Source organism: Esox lucius, chromosome 4, assembly GCF_011004845.1.
Source record: "Esox lucius isolate fEsoLuc1 chromosome 4, fEsoLuc1.pri, whole genome shotgun sequence".
NCBI classification, from domain to species: Eukaryota; Metazoa; Chordata; class Actinopteri; order Esociformes; family Esocidae; genus Esox; species Esox lucius.
The window spans coordinates 26,055,024-26,080,099 of NC_047572.1; the positions used below are offsets into that span (position 1 = coordinate 26,055,024).

At 39.9% G+C, this 25,076-nt stretch overlaps 1 long non-coding RNA gene across 3 annotated transcripts; it reads left to right on the top strand.

The window, feature by feature from the left end:
- Positions 1-1,950: 1,950 nt before the first annotated feature.
- On the top strand, positions 1,951-25,076 carry LOC105027822. Of its 3 annotated transcripts, XR_829328.5 has the most exons (4): positions 1,951-2,249; positions 6,252-6,322; positions 11,663-11,785; positions 24,994-25,076. It is a non-coding gene; the product is annotated as an uncharacterized LOC105027822 (long non-coding RNA). The 3 variants fall into 3 exon arrangements; XR_004575720.1 differs by lacking the exon at positions 6,252-6,322; XR_829329.3 differs by lacking the exons at positions 11,663-11,785; positions 24,994-25,076 and adding an exon at positions 6,424-6,499.

Consider the following 25,076-nt stretch of genomic DNA (forward strand, 5'->3'; position numbering starts at 1 on the left):
TTTCAGATTATTGCCATGAGCTGACAATTAAATTGCTAAATCTCAAGACTAAGGACTAAGATTATGTGCACCAGGCATAATACCAAACACAGTTATATATATATTTTGGGGATGGATTGCTTAATAATAGTTGTAAGCACACAAGAACCCAAATCAGTGTTCTTGTTTCGAAACAGTAACTATAAAAAATTAACACTTTCATAAAAGATTGTAGCTTCTAAACTGCAGTGCATAAGCTGCAGTCAACAGTAAAATCCCAAAGCCCCTTTGTTCCACAGACTATACTGTCTAATTTGTGTAATTATTAAATTGTAGCTTCAACTGTTGTCCCAGTGTAAATGTTTGTGACAAGACACTGTCTGAAAAAAACAGCAACAACCAAACCTATGATTAAAAGCATGTTCCCTCTACTCTTTACATTCAGAATATGCAATTTACTATTTTTTGCTTAGAGTTTGGGTAAATTTTCCCAAAATTGCTTGCAAGATATTTACAAGTTGCTACTAACAGCTTGTCACAACCAATTTGCTTGTGAAATTATGTTATCCCCAAATTTTTCTCCAAATCTTAACGATTTTCCACAACTGTTTGACAGAGGCCTTTATTTTGTGTGTGGTTCAAAAATTCTGAGGCCCAAGGACAGGGAGTTCCAGGATCATATTTCATCCTTAAACGTCGCTGTACATTTTTCCACGAGGGTGAAGTAGTCTTTCACTAAAGGAGTGTCATTGATGAAGAGATATTGTGTTCTTATCTCTCTCTCTCCCTTTCTAGCTTCCTGTTCCATTCTTTCCTATTCTCTGTCTCTGTCTGGTTTTAAAGTGAGCGATAAGAGAGGGAAGAGAGAAAAAGGAGAGAGTGGTGAGATGAGGATAGATGACCAATTAGCTAGAAAGAGAGAGGGAAAAGCTAGATGAAGCTAGATTAAGGGATTGAGGGAGAGGGGGACATAGAGGGGAAGGGAGAAAGGAGATACAGACGGGAAGGGGAATGGGGGGAGAGAGGAAGAGAGAACTAGTGAGGGAGTGAAGGGGATCTAGAGAGGAGGGGGAATATAGAAAGAGAGAAAGGATGGGCGAGAGAGGGGGCTCCTAAGGAGGTGTATTGGGGCTCCCGCAGCTTCCTGATTATTAGTAATAAGTTAGCGGAGTGGTGCAACATGCTCTCAGATGTCTCAGTTATAGCCCCATGCCTCCTCCAGGCACTCCATGACTAAGGAAGACCTGCAGTCAATATAACTTTGGATCTCAACCTTGTTTTATGCATTTTAACTTTGTGTTTGTGTGCGTGTAGAGGGAAGTGTAGAGGCCACGTGCGTGCGTGTGTGTGTTTGTGTGTGTACAGCCTTAAGGAATAACACAGAAGTGAATAATGACCACACTACAAAGACAACGTGAGAATGAGCTCCACTAGTTAGATTGTGTTCCCTCTAAACTCACCCTAATCCCAGCAGTCAAAAGTGTAAGATTCTCTCCTTTAATTATATGTGACACAAATGGCACCATATTTCATGTATAGTGCCCTACTAGCATCATAGGCCGGGGTCAAAAGTAGTGCAATACATAGGGAATAGGATGCTATTTGGGACACATGACTCTTCTTTAATTGTCTCTCATTTGCAAGTCGTCCTTTCCCTTCCGGCACAGCAGTCTGTTTCTCTCTATCCTCTCTCTTTCTCAGTGTATATCAACAGACTGTCTGTAAATCACTCAATGTAATGAATTCCATAGGGGCTTTATTGTTCTGGTGAGCATTTCTTTACATGACCGATGCAAGTAGAGAATCTGAAGTCTTTTTTTTCTGAAAATAATAATTAACAAAAGAAAAAAAATACAACCCCCCAAAACAAAATGGCAAGGGAAAATAAATGAACACATTTTGTTGTTTACAATGTTGTTAACACGCCACTCTGTGCCTTTTCCTTGTAACAACGAGTCCCAAATCATTTTGCTGTGATGGCACATTACAGAATTTTTGCCTGAAATATATTGGAGGATTTCTGTCAGTGATTTCACCTCACTTATCTCTCTTGTCATGAGAGCCAGGTCCTGCTTATGGCGTCAAGTTGAGTCTACACTTTAACGTTTTTTCTTCATTTTGGGCTCAGTCACAGAGCTCCAAGACCATCCTTCTTGTGGAGGTTCTTCTCTAGGTTCATCTCTCTGTAGGCTTTGTCACTGGTTTGAGAATCTTTGGAAATGAACTCTGTGAAGCGACACGGCTATGCATCACCATACATTATATTCAAGGTAAGTCACAGAACGTCATTTTAAGTCCCTTACTTAAAATTCTACGACTTCTAATCTTTTAGTGCTCCCTCAGTAATATGATTTGTTTTTTGCAGATAAGGTTAAGGAATGGAATGTTTCACACACTGCACAAAGACATTACCTCATTCCATTATGGTTTTAAGTTTTGTTTTATTATCAGATTCTGCTTACGCTCAGTCTTGGTTAAGTGAGCTGTTTAGTGTCGTAGTAATGGGATGCCCAGCTTGTCTTAAGAGTTATTTTAACAGTGTCATTAAGATTTTCAGTAGTTGTCCAACATTTTAACAGATGAGTATGTGTTGGTCACTTTCACTAATGTTTATGTAAAGCTGTTGCAGGGTTAAAGTATCTTGTCAGCATTTGTCTGAGTTGCTATTGCTAGCGTGCTGTCTTTAAACAATCAAGAGACACCTGTAGGAAAACATGTTTGCTGTGCTGCCTTTTTATTAAGATCCAATGGAGGTCCATGTCAAGATGTAAGGGGGTCAATGTGAATACAAATCTATCAGCTATTCTGAAGATGTCAGGGACAGATGGGAATCTCAGCACATTATTTAATGTCCTGAATTGGGTTTAAATAACCAACCGACCAACAACTCTCTTTTAAATAACCAAACGAAAAACACCTCTCTGTTATTGTGAGAAATGGGATCAGTTGCCGCTTGACTGGGCAGTGAGGGGCTCAGCTGGATAAAAGATGGAGAGAGATGGAGGGAGACAGGAAGGAAAAGTGAAAAGGGCTTCCAGGAACCTCGACAGTGGTCCTTGGGCAGCTGATGATTGCCTCTGGCATCGTGATAGGTCAGGATCTCTTAAAGAAAAGGATTATGTACTGATCTGAGGCACAGCAAAGATCCCTATGCACATACAAAATGGCACACTATTTTACAGTGCACTTTAAGAAGAACCGAAGGTAAAAAAAAACACCAGGTAACTCTAACTCTGCATGTTTAATAATAGTGACATGCTGATTCATGAAGCAAAAAAAACACCAGGTAACTCTAACTCTGCATGTTTAATAATAGTGACATGCTGATTCATGAAGCAAAGCTTTTACTGGTCGTGTAAACATTTCTAATGGTTGTAAACCTGTTGGGATCGTATGTTTAACTCATCTGCCTTTCGGATGTGTTGATCCTGTTACTGCTACAGTGTAGACTACAAGGTCATCATCATCCTACAGCAAATGATCAGATCACTACAAACAGGCTAACAGCTGAGTCAATCAAACTGTCGGTGGGCTTTGTGGAGAGGCTTCACTGTGGCAGTTTTGCAGGAAGGCTTTCTGGCGGTTGGTACATGGATAGCGTATTGACCCTTCGGCTCCAGTCTGTCTTCCTCCTTAACTGTATGTTGCATCCACTTGGGACGGAGAAGCTGATGACGACCAGCTGTTTCCGGGTGTGGCTTCCTCTGCTCGCTGCCACTGGAAGCTTCTGGGACCTTCCGGCATCTTCCCTTGGGGGGCGTTGGTGCAATGCTGAAGCAGTGGAGGGTGTGTTCAAAGTGGGAAAAGTATGAAAAGGGATGCAGTCACTATTGTAAGCTGCTCATTATGTGTGCAGCTGCTAAATGACTTAAATGTGAAATGCTTTCAAACCCCTCTAACAGTACGGTGCTGTTTTGGAAACGGGTTTACATTAGAGATGTTACCACAGTCACCAGGCCTCCTGTGTGATTAGTATATTGCAATTTGTCATGTCCGCGTTAACTTGACCTGACAACACTGTATGCCCCACTGTCTCATAAATGTTTTTCTATGCATTGAAGCTGTCATTGGAGCAGTCATGAGATGTTACAATGTACGGGAAAGAAAGTGAGGCAGAACACTAGAGAGAGAGGGAGCGAGAGAAAGACGGGAGAGAGTGTGATAAAGAGAGAGACAGGGAGAGGAGAGATTTGAAAAGAGTCATGCACTCAGTGGGTGTACTGGTCTCTAGCCTGTTCACCTTAACGTAACCTGACACTATGAGATTGTCTTCGGAGCGAGTGAAGATGAAGGATGTAATATTGTCTTTAGAGTGAGTGAAGATGAAGGATGTAAGGTCTGTGTGTGTGTGGGTTTGTGTGTATGAGTGTTTGTGTATGTGTGTGTGGGTATAAGAATGATCAGTAGCAGGGGGTCACCCCTCAGATGTCACGCCCTAACATGCCCATGCCCCACAATGCAACATGCGGAGCTGGAAAGGAGATTGAGGTTCTAGGGCATCTAGTAGTGTTGCCAGGACAAATGGAATGACACCGCATAACACACCTTACATGAAATAACATGTCACATATGGAATAAACTGCAGTATATGAAATAGCATGGCTTATAGGGAATAAAATGCCTCACATGGAATAAAATTGCCTTATGTTGAATAACATACATTGCATGAAATAACATGCCTTACATAGAATAACATGCCATACATGAAATAACATGCCATACATGAAATAACATGCCTTACATTGAATAACATGACATACATGAAAGAACATGCCTTACATAGAATAACATGCCTTATATAGAATAACATGTCATGCATTAAATTACATGCTTTACATGGAATAACATGCCATACATGAAATGACATGCCTTACATTGAATAACGTGACATACATGAAAGAACATGCCTTACATAGAATAACATGCCTTATATAGAATAACATGCCATGCATTAAATTACATGCTTTACATGGAATAACATGCCATACATGAAATAACTTGCCTTAGATTAAATGACATGCCTTACATTGAATAACATGCTATACATGGAACACCATGCCATAGTAGCTCAGTCTATAGATGTAATTAATCGGGGCTGGTCACCTCGTTAGTCAAAATGTCTTTCACCTGAGCTGGTCACCTTGTTACTAATAATGTCTTTCACCTGAGCTGGTCACCTTGTTACTAATAATGTCTTTCACCTGGGCTGGTCACCTTGTTACGAATAATGTCTTTCACCTTGGCTGGTCACCTTGTTACTAATAATGTCTTTCACCTGGGCTGGTCACCTTGTTACGAATAATGTCTTTCACCTTGGCTGGTCACCTTGTTACGAATAATATCTTTCACCTGGGCTGGTCACCTCTTTACTAATGTTTTATTAATGTTTTATAATCTACATCCACGTTGAATCAATGTGTTCACCAAGAGGAAACAAAATCACATCATTATCAAAGTTGACCAGTCACTGATAAATGGCCGTAGGCTTTTTATCAGAACACCAAAAAGCCAAAACAAGCCAATTCACCATAAAGCGATGTCGAAATCCATTCACACGGCTTTGCGATTGGGAACCATGCCGTGATAACGACAAAGTATGTCCCAACTTACTTTGTCGACTAGAAATGTGCCTCAACAACTACACAAATAGCATGTACAGTAAACCTAGCATATCATATAGGAAAGTGTTGAAGACACATGGTAACATAACAGATCAGATCATTGAATACTCAACATAGAATGTTTCAACAGGCTTAACAACACACTCACTTTACAGAATATTGATACATACTGTAGCTAAATGTCCTTTGGCTGGATCACACCAGTAACAGAATCACCACTCTGCTGGGATGTGATAATTCCCAAGCAAGCAAAGCAACTGAGCGGCAGACATAAACACACTGACACACACACATATAAAGAAGACCAACATAGACAAACACACGAAACAGGATGTCTGAAACATCTGCAACTTTTATCATCACAATGCTGTTTACCAAGGACATGCTCACAGATGTTTAATTGTTTTTTGTTTGTTTTTCAGGCAGTAAGGGTGTAATATATTTTGTTTGGTTTTCAAGGTCAGAAAGGCATTGTGTTTGCTAGAGGAAACTCCAGACTAAGCACCTAAATGTTATTGTTTTTACCGGCTGTTAACTGACTCCCAGTCATAAAGGCAGTGTAAAACGAAATTGCAATCTGTCTGTGAGACTTGGATGTGAAATGGAGTGTGCCATTGATCAGACATGTAATATAGTGGATGTGTTTTGCAGGAAAGGCGATCTTATAAGGCTTCTGAGGCAGACAGATTACATCTGTAAATCCTGGTCCTGTTTTGTACCTGGTAAGCAGATCAGAAACCTATTGATTGGCAGTTTTCTGTAGATATTGGTTATTGGTGTGTGACACCTCTGTTTTTTAAGTTTTTCATTTCCGTTCTGTCAGGGTTGTCGCAGTTATGGACAGTGGTCTCACCTGGAACTCACCTGCATTACCTCTCAGACTCCTTTTCTCCCCCCCCTTCTCTTTCCATTTCTATCTTCTTCCCTCTCTCTTACGCTTTCTTCTTCCCTCCATTTCTGTCTCTATTATTCTCTCTCCCCAGCTCTCGTCCTCAGTTTCTCTATACTTCCATCTCTTCCTCTCTTCTTCTCTCTCCTCTAACTCTCTATCTTCCTCTCTTCTTCCCTCTCCCTTGATAACTCTCTCTCCTGTCCTGTCATTTTATCTATCCCTCTCTCATTCTCCCTGTTTTGCTTCTTCCCTCTCTTCTCTCTCTCCTTTTGTCTCTCCACCTTACTGCTGTAACTCGGCTCCCTGCCTTTAACTCTTGCTCTCCCTTTCTTGCACTGCAGAATCTCTGCCCTGACTCTCTCCCTCAATTCTGTTTAATTACAATTCAGTTTCAAGGCTTTATTGGCATGCAGAACATCTGTTTATATCCAAAATGTGGAAATTACCACAGTTAAAATAAAAAATAAAAATGGAAGAAACATGTTCAAAGTGTTTTGTTTTTTTTTGGGCATGGGAAACATAAAAACAAGGCTAGTAGTCAGATATATTGAGTAAACATTACACAAACAAGTTTTAAAAAGGATGAAGACATTTCAAATGTAAATACATATTTTTGGTGTGTTTTTAACTAACAAGGGTAAATGAATAACATTAAAAATAAAACAGATTAAAAATTTGAACATTTTTAATTGTTTGTTCTCCACTGGTGGCTCTTTTCTCATCATTTGGAGTAACGAGACCAATATAGAGCTTTATGGTCACAACCATAAGCACTATGATTGGAGAGGGGTCAACAAGGCCTATAGTGAACTGAATACCATCACTGTGAAGCAGGGTGGTGGCTCACTGATGTTTTGGGGGGGGGGGGTGAGCTCTAAAGGCACAGGGAATCTTGTGAAAATGTATGGCAAAATGAATGCAGCATGAAGGCCAAGTTGACCCTCCAGTGGTTACAGCAGAAAAAGGTGAAGGTTCTGGAGTGGCCATCACAGTCTCCAGACCTTAATATAATCGAGCCACTCTGGGGCGATCTCAAACGTGTGGTTCATGCAAGACGACCAAAGACTTTGCATGACCTGGAGGCATTTTGCCAAGACCAATGGGCAGCTATATCACCTGCAAGAATTCGGGGCCTCATAGGCAACTATTACAAAAGACTGCACGCTGTCATTGATGCTAAAGGGGGCAATACACAGTATTAAGAACAAATGGTATGCAGACTTCAGTTCATTTTAGTCTTTGTTGCCATGTTTTGTTATATGATTATGCCATTCTGTTAGGACCTACAGTTTAATGTTTTCTTTACAAATGGTATATATACAAATTAAGAGACCACTGCACCTTTTTCTTTGCTTTTCAAAAAAAGTCGAAAAGGAAGGTTTTGAGTGAGGAACAGAAGGGTTAAAATTAACTTCTTTTTTTCCGGAGCTGTATTATCATTTCTCCAAGGGTATGCAAACTTTTGAGCACAACTGTATATATTAAAACAAAATCATATTTTTGTGCTTCTGGTTAGATGGTCTTTTTAAATCCTATTTTCATTATTTATTTAGCATTGTTGGAAATTTTCCATATTGCTTCCTTGTATTGCATTCATTAATAGTATGCTGTTTGCTGGGCATTGACGCAAGTAGAATGTGATTATACTATGGACTGAAAGCCGTGTTAATGGGCAGGCTGTGAACACTGTTGAGGTCAGTGAGTTAATATTACTTATGCCAAGTGATGAGCTGTGGGTGTATCTACCAATGGGGACCCTTATTGTTGATACAGAACAAGTGTGCGACAGACAGAGTTCCAGGAAAAGAAAATCATACTAAAACTACAATAACACCCTGGAAATTGACTATTCAGAACTCTCCCCTCTGGTAGAATGTTGAGGTTTATCAGGACCAAAACCTCTCGCCAGAAGAACAGCTTCTTTCCTACAGCAGTAGGCCTCATGAACGTGCCCCCAGAGCCAAATTGACTATAGCCCGCTCCCCACATACACACAACGCTCAACTAGACAATTTTATGACCCCTCCCCACGTACACACACATGCTCAACTAGACAATTTTATGACCCCTCCCCACATACACACAACGCTCAACTAGACAATTTTATGACCCCTCCCCACATACACACAACCTAAACTGGACAAATCTATAACCCCTCCCCACAAACACACACAACCCCCAACTGGACAATTCTTGCACCTTACATTTTTGGAATATATTTTTTTTGTAATTTATTAATTCCTCAGTCTACTGTTTTTATACTCAGTCCACTATTCTTATTTGATTTGCTTTATTTTGTACTAGATTGCTGCACCAATGGACCAGAACATATTCATAGTTTGTTGTGAAACTTACTTGGCAATAAAACTCCTTCTGATAATGTTTTATATGAACATATTAAGGGGCGGTGTAGTCATTTTTTATGTTTTCTATGAAAGGTTTATTAAACTTGTTTATTAACAGTTAAACTTACAAGGAGAGATACAGTACACAAAATACAGGATCAGTGAAATCTCTAAAGTAGTGGTGAGATGCTGCACAGCTTGTCAGGTGTCAACAATACATGCTCCCCATTGTTCTATCGATTCCTAGGTTTTACCCAAAGGGCAGGTTGCCCCTCCTTCCCCTAGGAGACTAAAGGGACAGTGTAAACAACCTTTTCAACTTAAATGGGCTGCATACCTTGAGAACAAAGAACAGATACACTGAAAGCTTTAACAGATTGACAGAGGATCCAATGATCTACTGATACCATTCAAAAATGTGTGCCACAGAAAAAATCAACAAAAACAAAATACTCTCCCCTACATTTACGACACTATCAGCCCATCTGGCATTCCTCTTCTTATCTCAACACGGTCTCTGTACCTTCCAATCAACTCAATACATTGTAGAATTCATTAATGCATCAGTTCAGTAAATTACCACAACACTCATCATTTTCCTATGTTTTGAATTTAATGGCAATAGATGTGATTTGCTGAATGTTCACAGCACTTGACAATGATAAACACGCCGTATCATGGCATATCATGTAAAATAAGCTAGTGCTTAAATAGTAAAGATATACAATTAAATACTTAGATTTTTCTCTCTGCATTAAGCTCAATTGAGTTTTCCTCAAATGTTCTCAGTGGATGACAAGTCTGGACTGCAGGCAGGCCAGTTTAACACCCGGATTAATTTACTATGGCAGCATGTCTAGATGTCTAGATGGCAGCATATGTTGCTCCAAAACCTGTATATTGTTCAGCATTAATGGTGCCTTCACAGATGTGCAAGCTACCCATGCCATGTACACTAATGCACCCCCATACCATCACAGATGCTGGCTTTTGAACTGTGCGTTGATAAGAAGCCAGATGGTCCCACTCCTCTTTAGTCTGGAGGATGTGGTGTCCATGATTCCCATAAATAATTTCATTCATGATTCGTCAGACCACAGGACTGTTTTCCACTTCACTTCAGTCCATCTTAAATGAGCTCCGGCTCAGAGAAGGTGGCGGCAACGTACTCTGTTCACAGACAATGGTTTTTGCAAGTGTTCCTGAGCCCATGCGATGATGTCCACCACAGAATTGTGTCTGTTTTTAATGCAGTGCTGCCTGTGGGCCCAAAGATTATGGCCATCCAATATTAGTTTTTGGCCTTGTCCCTGCATACAGAGATTTCTCCGGATTCCCTGTGTCTTTTAATGATATTATGTACTGTAGATGATGAGATCCCCAAACTGCAAGTCTACACTGAGAAACATTATTTTTAGATTGTTCTACTATTTGCCCGTAGAATCTTTCACAGAGTGATGAATCCTTCCCCATCCTCACTTCCTACAGACCCATCCTCTCTGGAATTATCTTTTGATACCCAAAACCTGTTGCCAATTTACCTTGTCAGTTGTGTGATATTCCACCAGGTTTAGTTTTTTAGCATTACACAACTTTTCTAATCTTTTGTTGCCTCTGTCCCAACTTTTTTGAAACGTGTTGCTGGCATCAATTTCAAAGTGGGCATGTATTTTTCAAGAAATAATAACATTTCTCAGTTTCAACTTTTGAAATGTTGTCTTTGTACTATTTTCTATTTGATTTGCACATCACTGCATTCTGTTTTTATTTCCATTTATTGCAGCGTACCAACTTGTTTGTAAATGGGGTTGTTTTATAATTCACATAATAATATGCATTTTCTGCTGCTGCAGGATAAAAAAAAATATGTGAGTAACTGAGTCTAGATTAGGTACAGCATCTGTACTTGTTGAGGGTTGCGCTGATCATTAATTAAATATTGCTCTAGAGGGCACAGACATATGAACTATATAAACTAATGCACAACCTCCTTTATGGTCTGGGGCATTAGGTGTCTGACAAACAAACCTAGCTGGAGAGAAATTGAGAGACAGAGAGACATAGAGAGTGAGGAAGGAGAGGAAGAAGTAGAAATAGTGACAAACGAGAGATAGTGAATAGAGAAATTCAGATAGATGAATACAGAGAGAAAAAAGAGATATGGAAAAAGACATACGAGGGGAAAAACAGAGCGGGATTGAGTAAATCATTATTCTAGGAAAATGACCTACCCCAACTATTAGTCTCTAGAATCCAAAGGTAAAATGTCTGCTCTTTGCTGACTCCCTGTGCAGTCAAACCTTAAAGAGAGGCAAGACCCCTGGTCTTTATGGTTTCCCCTGTGATTTTCTATGTTATATGTGATTTGCCATGGTTGCATAAAATGTGAGCTGAGTTCAATGATCAGGGGGCATTGACATCTATTCCTCCTGATGTGTTTACAATTGTTATTTATAGTTATGGTATTTGAAGAGGTTGTGCTGATTACCCCGCCTAAACATAGATGCAAATATATTGGCAAAAAAACTTTATTAGTACATTGGTGAGCATTTTTATATAATGTTAGAGAATGTAAACCTTGCTGTGAAACTTCTACTGATGCTCAAAAACATTTTGATGAAGTTGATTTACTTATTGATTTATTTATTTAAAGTCCTACAGTGGATATATTTTCAAAAAGGTTTAAACTTTTTTACATAAGTACCAGCTCCAGGCTACTTACCAAACAAACAGAAAATATGGTATTTTTTTCTTTTGCTATGTTTTCCTTCCTTTTATCATTTTAGTTTAAATGTCTGTTCTGTTTTCTGTTTCTTCTCCTACAGTTGTGAAGGGTAGACACAGGAAAGCCTGACCTCATGTAGAGGAAAGTACGTGCAATCACTCAACCACCGCGCAACCTAAGAGAGATGGATATCCTGACAATATGGAAACATTTTAAATAATCAGTAAGTGTAATTTACATACCTAAACCCGCCCAAACACCCCTTACTGAAATAAGAACAGACCCAACCCTGCAACCCCACCCTAAACCCGCCCAAACACCCCTTACTGACATAAGAACAGACCCAACCCTGCAACCCCACCCTAAACCCGCCCAAACACCCCTTACTGACATAAGAAGAGACCCAACACTGCAACCCCACACTAAACCCGCCCAAACACCCCTTACTGACATAAGAACAGACCCAACCCTGCAACCCCACCCTAAACCCGCCCAAACACCCCTTACTGACATAAGAACAGACCCAACCCTGCAACCCCACCCTAAACCCGCCCAAACACCCCTTACTGACATAAGAACAGACCCAACCCTGCAACCCCACCCTAAACCCGCCCAAACACCCCTTACTGACATAAGAACAGACCCAACCCTGCAAACCCACCCTAAACCCGCCCAAACACCCCTTACTGACATAAGAACAGACCCAACCCTGCAACCCCAACCTAAACCCGCCCAAACACCCCTTACTGACCCGCCCAAACACCCCTTACTGACATAAGAACACCCCTTACTGGGTTGATATTAGATATTAGATGGAGAGATATTTAAACTGAGTTCATGCATTTATCATTAGGGCAATTACTTTTTTTTAATTATTTGGCAACCAGAAATTAAAACGAATAAAACATTTAACCGGGAATTGCAAACTTTAGAAGGCATTTCAAACCTAATAATTATTTACGGTTTATTTCCTGCATCGCAGGACTTATTAGGCAACAAAGTGATCAAATTATGTCCTGAACCATTAGAAGCTACAATGCATATGTGCCGTTTCTGGACTACTGCTTTCTAAGAAGATAGAAATGGAGAAAGAGAGAACAAGAGAGAGTCAGGGAAAAAAATAGATAAATTGAGAGAGAGTGCTCACGCCACGGCACACTCAGAAATGAATGGTGTAATGGTATTTGCCTCGGAGGCAATGAAACATCTGCATCCATTTTGTTGACGAGCATCACTTCACTCTGCATAACAGACCTCGGTCCCATCCCAAATGGGACCCTATCACCTCTTTAGTGCGCTACTTTGACCAGTGTCCTATGAGCCCCGCAATAGGGACCCCGGTCCGAAATAGTGCACTTTGAAGGGAATATGGTGCCATTTGGGACTGAGTACTTGTCCAGGTCCAGCACTCTAACTTCCCATAAGACTCTACTTTAATTGATCAATATTAACGCTGTGTAAATATTTTGAAAGCTTAACAATGACGCAAATATAATTCATATTCATCGTGTTGGTACTTTACACACTTCCCTTTCTCCGATCCTATGACTAATTGGGCAGCAATTGAGGCAGCTCTATGCTCAACGTCAATTTCTGTATAATACAGCATATGTCAACGGTCATAAACTCTCCATATGTATTCTGTCCCTTTATGTTGTCTGTAACAAAAATCACCATTACACCGAGTAATATTCTGACTATGTAAATAAAAATGATTCCGAGCAATAAAGCTTGTTGGATAGGACACATCCAGTGCCGTGAGACTTCCCTGTGTCTCCTGGTCACAGTATATAAGGGATAGAATACCATTTGGGACACAAGCACTGTCTTTATCCACCAAGGAGAATCTTAAAAAAGAAATACATTAACATTTAAATGTATTCACTCAAAGCTGAGGCTATCTTTATCGATAGAGGTCTTTGAGGTGGAGAGCAAGGCTGAGAAAGGAATGAGGCTACAGAACCTACAGGAGGTGGTCTAAATGGAGTCCCAAATGCCTGTTCACTACATAGTACCCTCATTTTGTATTTTGATAAGGGCCCATAGGGTACTCTGTAAGGAGCATTGTCATCTTGGAGTCATTTCTGTGAGAAGATGAATACAGTGGTGGATTGGTTTCATTTTTATTGAGAGAGAGAGAGAGATCGCTGGAGAGGGGGGAGTGTCTCACAAGCCGTTTATTTCTTTCTACCATGAAACAAGTTCAATGCAATGTGTCTTTGTTTTATTGCAAGTGTGTTAAGAGTTTGATTTAGGCCCCATCATGCACACCATGGGCTGGTTTCACAGACAGATTCCGCCTTGACCTGGACTAGAAAATCAATGTTCGTGAAACCGGCCCTAAAAGTATTTGAAAGAAAAATAAATTGAATTTAATAAAACCAATGTCTGTTCCCAGTCAGTGGTAAAGGACTATGTCATGATGCAATGTCCTATCCTACTGTAGTTGAACATATTGTTTATGATGTAATAACCAATTCAGTAGTGTTTCCAATCCAATCTGTTTATGAAATGAGAGGAACAGCATACTCTGTTGTAACATGTCCTTGGTCTAGTTAGAAGACGACAACACACTTATGACAGCTCTTTTAACTGAGCATCCTCAATAGGAAAGAAATAACATCTGTATTTATTTATTTTTTTCTTTGCATTTCACTTAAAACATTCATTTTTAAGACCATGACAGACAGAGGCAGAGAGACAAGGAATCAGAGAGGACCGAGAGAGGACAGGGAGACTAAGGAAGGACTGAGAGAACAGGACCCAAAGGCGACAGGAGACCAGGATACAGAAAGGACAGTGAGACCACGATCAAAAGATGACAGAGAGAACACGACCCAGAGAGAACAGAGAAACCAGGACCCAGGGGGACAGAGATATCATGACCCAGAGAGCATAGAAAGAACATGACCCAGGGAGGACAGAGAGAACATGACCCAGAGGGGACAGAGAGAACATGGCCTTGAGAGGACAGAGAGAAGAGGACCCACAGAAGAGAGAGACAACAACCCAGAGGGGACAGAGACAACATGACCCAGAGAGGACAGAGACCAGGACACATAGAAAAAGAAAGCAAAAAAAGATAACAAGCACTTGAAACTGGAAGAAGCTTTGAAATGATCCTCATTCACCCATGTAAAGAGAAATGGTTTGTGTTATTATGGAGGAGGTTTCTTCTAACATCGAGGCAGGCCAGTGGGCAGGTAGAATATTGAGACACTGAAGAGGGTCCATTGTAACTCTCCACTTTTTTCTGATTTTCTTGTCTCCCCTCCTCTTCCAAAAATATAACTATTTCCACAGACACTGTTGAGCAGATATCTTACGGCTAGTTCAATGTTCTAATCTTTAAAGGAGCTTAGCTAAAACTCAGAGCTATTTCATAAAGCCATCATTACCGGATTTGTGATTGAAAATGCTTGCTATTTATATATATTCTATGAGACAAGCCATAGAATGGCTAAGTAGGTTGTTATTTCTGTTTCATTTTAAACACTGAAGCCTGTGTTTCAGACATAAAGAAGTGGATAAAGAGGCATGTTTATCTTTACACTTGGACAAAACAGATGCTAGTTTAAGGTCCCCCAGAACAAACAGATCTTGTGTTAGAATCCTAGACAACTTGTAGAATGACCATGTGTGTTGTTACTTCTGGGTTATTATAAACAGGTAAGCCTGTTTCACATATAAAGAAGTGGATGACAGATTATTTATTTTTTAACTCAGACAAAACAGATGCTACTTTAAGGACCTGGAATTAAAGAGATCTGCTGTCAGATCCAGCCATGAATCCTGATTGTAGTACAGTCACGAAAATGATCTGGCATTACTCTGGACCCTGATGTTTCCATAAAACCTGAAAGTTTTTTGATCTCCGTAACGTCACAAAAATCACATACTTATGTCTAAAAATAATGTTGCAAATGTTATCTGTGCTTTTGTCACCTCAAGATTAGACTATTGCAATGCTCTTCTCTCCGGCTACCCGGATAAGACACTAAATAAACTTCAAAGTAATTTAGCAGATGCTCTTATCCAGAGGGACTTACAGTAGCGAGTGCATTACAGACACTTGCTCCTCCTTATCTCTCTGAATTGGTCCTGGTGTACTTACCTCTACAGTCTCAACACGTAGGCTGACTTACTGTTCCTAGAATTACTAAACAAAAACCTGGAGGCTGAGCTTTCTTCCGTAACACTGCTATTCTGTGGAACAATCTCCAAATCCATGTGATAGATGTTGACTCTGTCTCAACATTTCAGTGTTTACTGAAGACTCATCTCTTCCGTAGGTCTGATGATTGAGTGTAGTCTGATCCAGGGGCGTGAAGGTGAACAGCAAGGAGCTGGACCGATGAGCCATCCTCGGCGTCTCTGCCTGGTGGGCCCCCCTCTCTCCACTGGGGTGTCCTGTCTCCAGTGTTATTAAGAGGGCTGAGTCACTGCCTCACTCGTTACCCCATGTCGTCCTTAACGCTAACGCGATGGGAGAAAACCGGGGCCTCTACTGCGTCGTGCCAAGTATTTTGTGGTCTGTTGATGTCCCTTTTAGTGGTCTTGGGCTGTATGCTTGGCAACGTAGGTGGACCTAATTTCCTGGTTCGTCCTGTCCAGGGCTTTCTTTGGAGAAGGCTACCAGGTACACGGACCCACGTCTCAGTCCCCAGTATCCACACTGCCACTGTCTAAGTGCCAGGGTATCTGGGTTCGGTCTGTAACATCTGGTGTAATTTACCCCGTCTAATCTGGTGTCTTGATGGATCCTACGTATTCTCCAGCTAAATGATCTAGTGTCTGTTTGGATATGAGGAGCACCTGGGCCCTAGGGAATACCCCTCTGGATTACCTGGCTGGATGTCTGCTAGCTGTCCCTGTCGTGTTGCTGATCTAGATTCTGCTTGAAAATGCCTGCTGTTGCTCTCCACAGACCATTTGTATTTATACCAGGTAGTCAGCGAAATATTTGATCATTATGTGTTGACGAAATGTGGTCTTGAAAATGCACACTTATAATATCCCCCGGCACAGTAACGAGAACTAGCCACACCCAGAACCCGCCATCTTCTTAGATTCTGAGTTTCAATTCCACGAAAGGAATGTTGATTGATCTATGATCAAAATGTTACCAGTGTGTTTAACTGTCTTTCTGTGAACACTAAAATCTTCACAGAGATAATCAACACAGCTTACAAGTTCTTTACAAGTGTGGACAAACAAGCAAAGGATAAAAATATCTTTTATGAATGAAAACAGAAATGACTGAATTTAAATAGCTAACAGACAGCCGTAGACTATACTGTCGTCTACATAGCCTTAACCCTTAAACTTTATATTTTAATAAGATTTATAGACATTGGAATCAAGTTCATTAAATAACAAATTCCACTTAGCTAATGGCAAGCTATGTCTGTTATATTCCCCCCCACATGTCATGATGTGTAGGTGCCAAGTGTGCCAAATCTTGATGCAGTGCATTATTATTATAATTATAGGTTAAGCGTTAAAAGAAGCCAACTCAATATTTTCAGGTATAGAATATGTTTAACAGCTTGTGGATTTTAACCAGTGACCTTTCAGCTACTGGCCAATCATTCTAATCGCTATGCTTCTTGTACGCCCCTTTCTCTCCTTCCAGTTCCTCGCATCCTTCACCCCTTTTCTCCCTCCTTACCCTGTTAAAGTAAGGGGGAGGCTTGGTCTTCTCTGTCTTCACCTAGTTTCTTCAAACCAACACACTCAACACTCACAAACCTCCTAGAAAAAGATGATTTTTCTTTTTTTATGCATGAGTAAAGTTTTAATAAGAAGGAAAAGGTAATTTGAAAAGTCTTTGGAAGGTGTTTGGACATTTATCAATAACAAGCAGGCGGGATTTCATGCATGGAAGCATTCTGTGTAATTGCCTGCACTTTCCTGATAGAAGTTTGACTTCAATAACAAAAATATTCTCTTTAATGCAGAGAAAGACTGACACTACACTACTTTCTTCTTCCTCTCTTTGGCTTCCTCCCAGGGCTCTCTCTGTCTTCGCCACTTTTTTCTTTCTCTTTCTATCTCTCTCTCTCATTCTCTTTATTTCTCTCCTGCTGCTGTTGTCTTGGATCCCCGACAAAGCAAAGTCTTCTTTCTGATCTGTATCTACATCAGCTGTTGTAATGATGAAGACTGTTGGTCGTGGCTGCTGACTGTAGTATATTTCTGTGGGAGGTAGTGCACATGCAACAAAGAGACAACTTGACAGTTCAGTAAGAGTTAAAATGAAACACATCAAATTATCATATTATCATAGGCATTTCTTTTTGTGATCAATTGTGTTCAAAGACAATGTATTTTGAAAAACAACAATGTTCAAATGGGCTCATTAATGCAATCCGTTACCATAATCTTCTCAACTATCCTGCTTAAGCCTGTTAATAGTTTTAAGAACGCCGTTATTTGTCAAAATACGTTTTGATCGTTACACTTAAAGACTTAATACAGTCCCTGAAGAGACCCAGGCTAGATTGTATTGCTTTTTATTTTTTAAAGGATTTTGCTTTTAATGGGTTATAACAAGAACACAGAAAGCCTTAGGTTGCTATCAGTAGAACTGGTGAATGACTTTGACAGTGTGTTTCTGTTCTAAAGACTACTTTAGCCGTCAATACTGACCACTTTCGGGTTTCAAAGAACATGGAGAAATGAAGGATGGGCACTGAGGACATTATAAGTAGACTGCATAAAATACCATGAGCATATACACACACACACACACATAATAATTTCAGATATTTTCAAGACCACATGTTTTTATGTATTAAAAAACACCAAACCCTAAGGATATTCAGCGGGTGTAAAGCGGAGTACATTCAGGGAAATGCAGTCGGGATGGCTCCCAAGAGGACCAAGAGTCTGCCGGATCTTTCAGGCATAGTGGGCTAAAATATTTACAAAAACGTTAGACTTCAATTGCATTCCTTTTGCTATGATTAACTGTACTAAAAACACATTTGTTATTCTTTACTACCGATTACTCATTCGAACCCAGACTGCTTGGGAAAACCATCTCTAAAACTTTGCAGATAGCAACAGTACTTACATTTAGTAAGGCATACTAACATGTGGTGTCACATAGTTCTTGGTAAGATTAAGTCACTTAACACTGCAAAACAACTAAAATTGAAAGACAATGCTACATGTAATCCAAGAACAACGTAGTTGATTTGCCAACCAGGAGAGATCTGATCAGTCTTAGAAACCTAATGAAAGATGTCAGCCTTACACAGGTCGGTACACTACTCATGTGCCTCCATGCTTTGCATAAGTTATCAGGTTCGGGAAAAAAATACCTTTCCATCCACCATGTTGGAGCCGACATTGCCTGCCGACATTGACCTGCTTCAGAGAGAAGATGAACATGACCTGTGCGTATTAGCATTGGTCCTCCGAGAAGAGTTTCTGCTCACAGGTGTTCACAGTCATTAGTGGATATGGACTGGGAGAACCGCTATGGGGCCATGGATGTATGCTTCAAGTTCTATTAAATGTCTGATTTCATCTTCCCCGACTCGGTGGCCCAGCATGGGAATTCCTTCAGACCGGTTTCCCATCCGCCAGGAACAGGGTCCCCCGCAGTACGAGAGTTGAAAGCGTTTCCTTTTGCCCATGAATAATGGGTGTTGTGTGTGTCATGTGATAAGAGTATGCATGCAGTTGGCTGTATAAATAGATTTGTGACTCACTATTATTAGTTGCTCTCTTTTATATAAGATTCACATTGTAGTGGTGATTTTAGTCTTCAGAAATATACTCTGGATTAATTTTGTTTACTATTTAATTACCTAAACCATACACAGTAGTCTGCCAATGACAGTCTGAAGTACAACATACCTATAAAAAAACATGTGATTCATACACTTTACTGTGTAGTGCTATTTTTAACAAGTAATATCACTTAAAAGGGATTTGTTATTAATCAGATTTCTTTCATTGAAGCTTCACTTATTCATTTTACTTTATATCTGGGAAATAGCTTGATGACTCAGGAGGTATTATTTTATTAACAAATTACCTTTAATATCTTACGGATGTTACACCTCGTGTTAAATTTGTCTTAATATTGTTATTATCAAATTTTTATGTGTCAAGAAAAAACCGACACAGATTGGAGCGCTTGAGCGATTTGTTGTAACCATTTTGTCAGGTTCTAGCTGGAGGCCTCTAGGTATCTCTGTGCGCCTGGGGGCCACAGTCAGGGCCTGACCGCAGAGGTGCCACTGTGCGTGGGGGCAAATACACTTTTTGGTCCTCCAGGCAGGTTCATCACAGCTTCAGTTGATTTAAACTTTGTATTTATGCTTAATACAGCGGAAGGTTGTTTCTAGGCTATAGAGATTTGTATAACCGTTGCTTCATTTATGAAGGTAATCAACCTTTTGTCTCTTTTTCAATCATTTGCTCTCTGAATTCTCCATGGTGATGAAGAAAAATATATTTTTTAAATTGTTCCCCATGATTTGTCTTCTGTGTGCCCTGAATATGGAACCTGAATATGGTCTGGTAGCTTGTCTTATGGTTACAGTATATGTTGTAAGTGGAGTAGCCTTCACAGACAGTCCCATTTCCACACATCTGTTTCCAAACGCTATACTTCAGATTAAAACAGGGGATGGTAAAGGCATACTTGTACTAGAGCACATACACTCATCTACATTGTCTTGACAATGTAGATACTTCGCCTTTGGAAAGTATTCAGTCACTCAGATCACACGTCTTCCCCGTTGCAATTTTTGGTCAAACAACAAATAAACCTCTTGACCATTTTCTGGATGCTTTATTAGAGTTGCAACCACGTTTGCTGTTTGTATATTTGTGTTAATGAGCAGGGGTGCCTAATACATTATTACTTATATTATATATAAGTACTATAACCAAACACCTTGTAAATGGTCAACAATACATAAATGTAAGCATATTAATTCATATGTTATTGTAATACTATTTTGTTTTTAATGCATCATTAGCCAGGGTTAATAGAAAGTGTTCTGTTTGTCCTATCAGCTAACACAGTCGGCACATCCATCCCTTCATTTTCACACCTAATAAATTATTTAATTAAAACATTATTGATTTCTCCTTTGCCGTCAATTACAATGAACAGTATTGGTGTGTCCAGTTCGGGTAATTAATAATTAAGCCGAATATGTATTAATTTGTCAGGACCTATTACTGTAGACGGCTGCTCAATGGTGGATGTCGTTGACCTTGACTCTTAGAAACGGGCACCAGCGGTTTGGCCTCAAGGAGAAACATCCCATTATCCTTTAATAATGTGTAATAATTGTCCCAAATTACAAAATGTTCCCTAGTTAGTACTTTACTTTAGACCAGAACCCTATGGGCTGTACTGCACTATAAAGTTAGATAAATATAACTAGATTTGGCACAGATAAAGTGTTTAAACACAGCCATAACTCACACATATGTCTGAAGGTGCTAAAGGGATCTGTGGGTTTGTCTGCTGTAGCTTTTTCTCAAAGAACAGGACATTGTGTCCAAGGTTCCCTCTCTTTTTCTCTCTCTCTGCTGACATCAGTCTAATGGTGACAAGCATGCAAACACAAACACATGCTCTCAGTGGAGTCTGGCCATCAAACTGTCTTGGATTTCCTCACAGGGTGTAGCCACGTGGAAAGGGCTGCAATACACACCCGGTTTTGTATCCATGTTGACTATTCGTACATGTTAGTTCTTCTACGTTAACTCTGAATTTTGTTAATACTCAATACATTTACTTTACAAAGTAATGCTGTTCGGATGATTAAGACTGAGACAGAGAACATAAAACAGGATAGTATTCAAATTGTCCTCGTCTAACTCCTTCCTAACATCATGTGATCATAACAAATGGGACCCTATTCCCAACAGAGTACATAGAATTTCTCCAGGACCCATATACTACTAGTGAATTATGGAGTACATAGGATGCTGTTTGGGATACAATCGGTACTGTATGAGCAGCAGTTTATACAAGGCAGAAGACTGATTATACATACAATACCCAAAGTGATTTGAGGACAATACAGGGTCTTGAAAACGTCCCTCGGTTGTCAGATGTGATATCAACTTGTCACTTGACAAATGAGAACCTTATTTAAATCTGCAAACTAATGAGATAACATAGGATGATCTATTGGCGACTATGCACACACGCTAGAACTGTGTACTTACTCACACGCTTGCATACACACACACACACACACACACACACACACACACACACACACGCACACAAAAACATGATTTGGTATTCTAAGTATGGGTCTGTCCTAATTTGCACCCTGTTCCCCAACAAAGTGTACTACTTTTGAACATAATGCACTACTTGTTACTTTTAAAAGGGCCACTGAGGTCTTCCGACTTAAATCTCTTTCCCTCTGAAAAGTACCCTGTTGAGCAATCACTGGTTTAGAAGAGAAAATAAGAGTGACCACTAATACCAGACTATTAAAACCGACAGCAGGGCACCACCACTCAGCCAGTAACCAGCTGCATATCGACTGGAATTGAAATTGCTGGATGTGTCTGGGTAAGTGTGAGGTCAGTTTTAGACAATCTATGATCACTTCCTGAGAGCTCTGTGTTTAGAGAAGACCTTTGGCAATTTCAGGTGGACTGATTATGTGATCAAAGTGAACCTTTGAAATAAGATTTGTGGTTGCATGTACACTACAAAAACAAATGTTCTCTCTTTATCACACACACACACACACATGCGCACACACACACACACACACACACACACACATACACACACAAAGTGGAAAAGACAGATGTGATTACTACATCTGAAGCCTTCACTGGCTGGCCACCACAGGCCTTCAAGTGCAACCTGACACACGTCATTATGACAGGAACGGTGACAATACCAAACAGACAGTTAACTCATGCGTCTGGTACCACATTGTTAACTTATATTAATCAGGTTTTTATCAACACGGCTGAACAATGCATACATGTTGCCATGATCCTTACTCGAAATAGCAGAAATACCAGAGGCAGAGCTTATTTAAAGTTGAAAGGCCTCTGGTTGATGATGAAAAAGAAATTTGATAAAGCGCCTCTCTAGTGTCAAGAATCATGCACCTGTTAAGACACTATGAAAACTGTAGAGGCCCTGCCCTGATGATAACATCACAACAAGCTGCTCAGATGAGTTGTTATTGAGTAGTATTCATTGAGGAAATGTGTGACATTGTATGACAATATTGAATAGTAAACCATCACATTCTGGTATAAAATATATTATAATTCAAGAGAAGAATTGCTGCTTTGAATTTGACCAGGTTAGTGTGAAATATGGAATAAAACTTATGTTCTTCAATTATGATTTTGCACTCTATATGCGAATGGGCTCACTGAGAGTCCTAACAAAGACTTCCAGTCAGCATCAGAATTGCAATTAACAACAAATTGTTAGGTTTGGTTCCATTTGGTGTTTTGTCTTTGCCTGTAGCCTGTTTTGTTTGGTTTTTGTCTTTCGTTTCTGAACGAGTTCTCTCCCTTTGGTCCTGAATGATTTCACCTGTTTGTTGTTTAGTTCCCTATAAAGTTTGCCCTCTTCTGTTAGCCCTTCGCCAGTCATTGTGTTTTTCTGCTAGGTTTATGTTCGTCCCTCTACCAGTCTGTGTTTTTGCCTGCCTGCCAGCCCACCCGTTTCTTGTACTTTTCTTGTTTTCGTTCCGTTATTAAAAGCCTTTTTCTTTACACTTCATGTCCGCACTTGGGGCCTGCAAAACTCAAAACGTTACACAAAATGGGATTAAATGCATTTAAATTAATTGTGTTTTGTTCACAACATTCTCTAGAAGTTGATCTGTTTGTAGCCCAAACAGTATGGACTTGGCAATAGATTTTGTAACAAAATATAAAGGGTGGAAAGTCAGACAACCATGTGATGAACTCTGATCTCACCAAGTGATTCAAATTCACAGGAAAAAAATAGCAACGTCAAATTGTAGCATAAAATGCATATGTCAATATCCTGTCAAAATTATTGCAAAATTTGTTAAGTGTTGACAAAAGATTCATTCTGTCTCTTAAAATGAGAAATACCACATATAATGATGACTTGTAATTGTGTACCTTGTAACAAACAGCTAAGATATGTACCTACACAGAAACACAGACAGTACAGATCATGGAACTCCCTTAGTTATGTGGCTAAATTACCTTTAATCCTTTATCTTTGTTAAAGGGATAGTTTGTCCAAAAATCATATTTTGATACAAGTCTATTTAACCTGAGTTGTTCCTGAAGGCACATAGAGTATTTTTTTTTTTTAAACAATCCATTATTCAGCTGTCCGAGTCCGTAATTAGCATTGTCCAAATTCATGAATGGAAACAGTGCACACCACTATACCAAAGCTGCATTGCAAGCTTGATATGCTGCCATTTTTAATGATGGTCTACTTCCTTTGCTTGGTCAGAGGTCAGAAATATAAAGCAGCGTGTTCTCCCCCTGACCAAGAAAAGGAACAGTGCCACATCCAACAGCGGTCATGCCATTACACGTAAACACAAAATAAACAAAACACCACATTTAAAACCACAAAACCCACATGCACACACACACCAAAAAACAAAAACATGTACAACACTCATTTCCCAGAAGCATTTGTGGAGTTCGTGGAAGGTGCTAGTCTTCAGAGGACAGGCTTAATCTCTCTAATGAGACTTCTCCTACAGTGACCGGCTGAAGAACGGGAGCCCGTTAGGTTCAAAATGCCACCGTCACCTTACTCATTAGGTCCCAAAATTTCACATTGGCATGTTTTTTGTCTTCCAATTATTGAAAAATATGTTATCATACGACAACAGGTAACACCCACCGTTGCAATCGTTCAATCAGTGGAATTATGTGGAAGCTGTATCTGTATGACAAAACTAATCATTCAGACAGGTTTTGTAAAAAATCTGGCCAGTGTGGTCTGAGATTTCGCTTTTGGTAATGAAACTCACAAGTCAAATTGTATCACTTTTCTTCAAACAGATGAAGAAATGTAAACGCTTGCCTTTTACAGAAACAGTGTGTGATCAATATTTTTGCATATGTTGAGTTCCTTGACAGTGTACTCATTTTGTAAATGCCAGATCTGTAAGGCAAGATGGAATTTGGACCTGTGGCATTTAAAACTTTGTGATTATTGTGTTACAAAATGAAACATGATCAGAATGTATTGAATTAGGAGTTTTTGGCAAAATGGGCCTCTCCAGGTTATTGATCATTGGCTTTGGCTGTATGTTTGGGGTCATTGTCCTGCTGGACAATCAATGTTTTCCCTAGTCCCAGGTCCGCAGAATTCAGCAGATTTCCTTCCATGATTTCTATGACATTTGCTGCATCCATTTTACCCGCTATCTTATTCTCTATCTGTCTTCTTTTTCCCAGCCTTTCCGGTCCTGGACACAGGGAAGCATCTCCATAAAATGCTGCCACCACTGCACTTCACGATAGGGAAGTTCTTCTCAGGA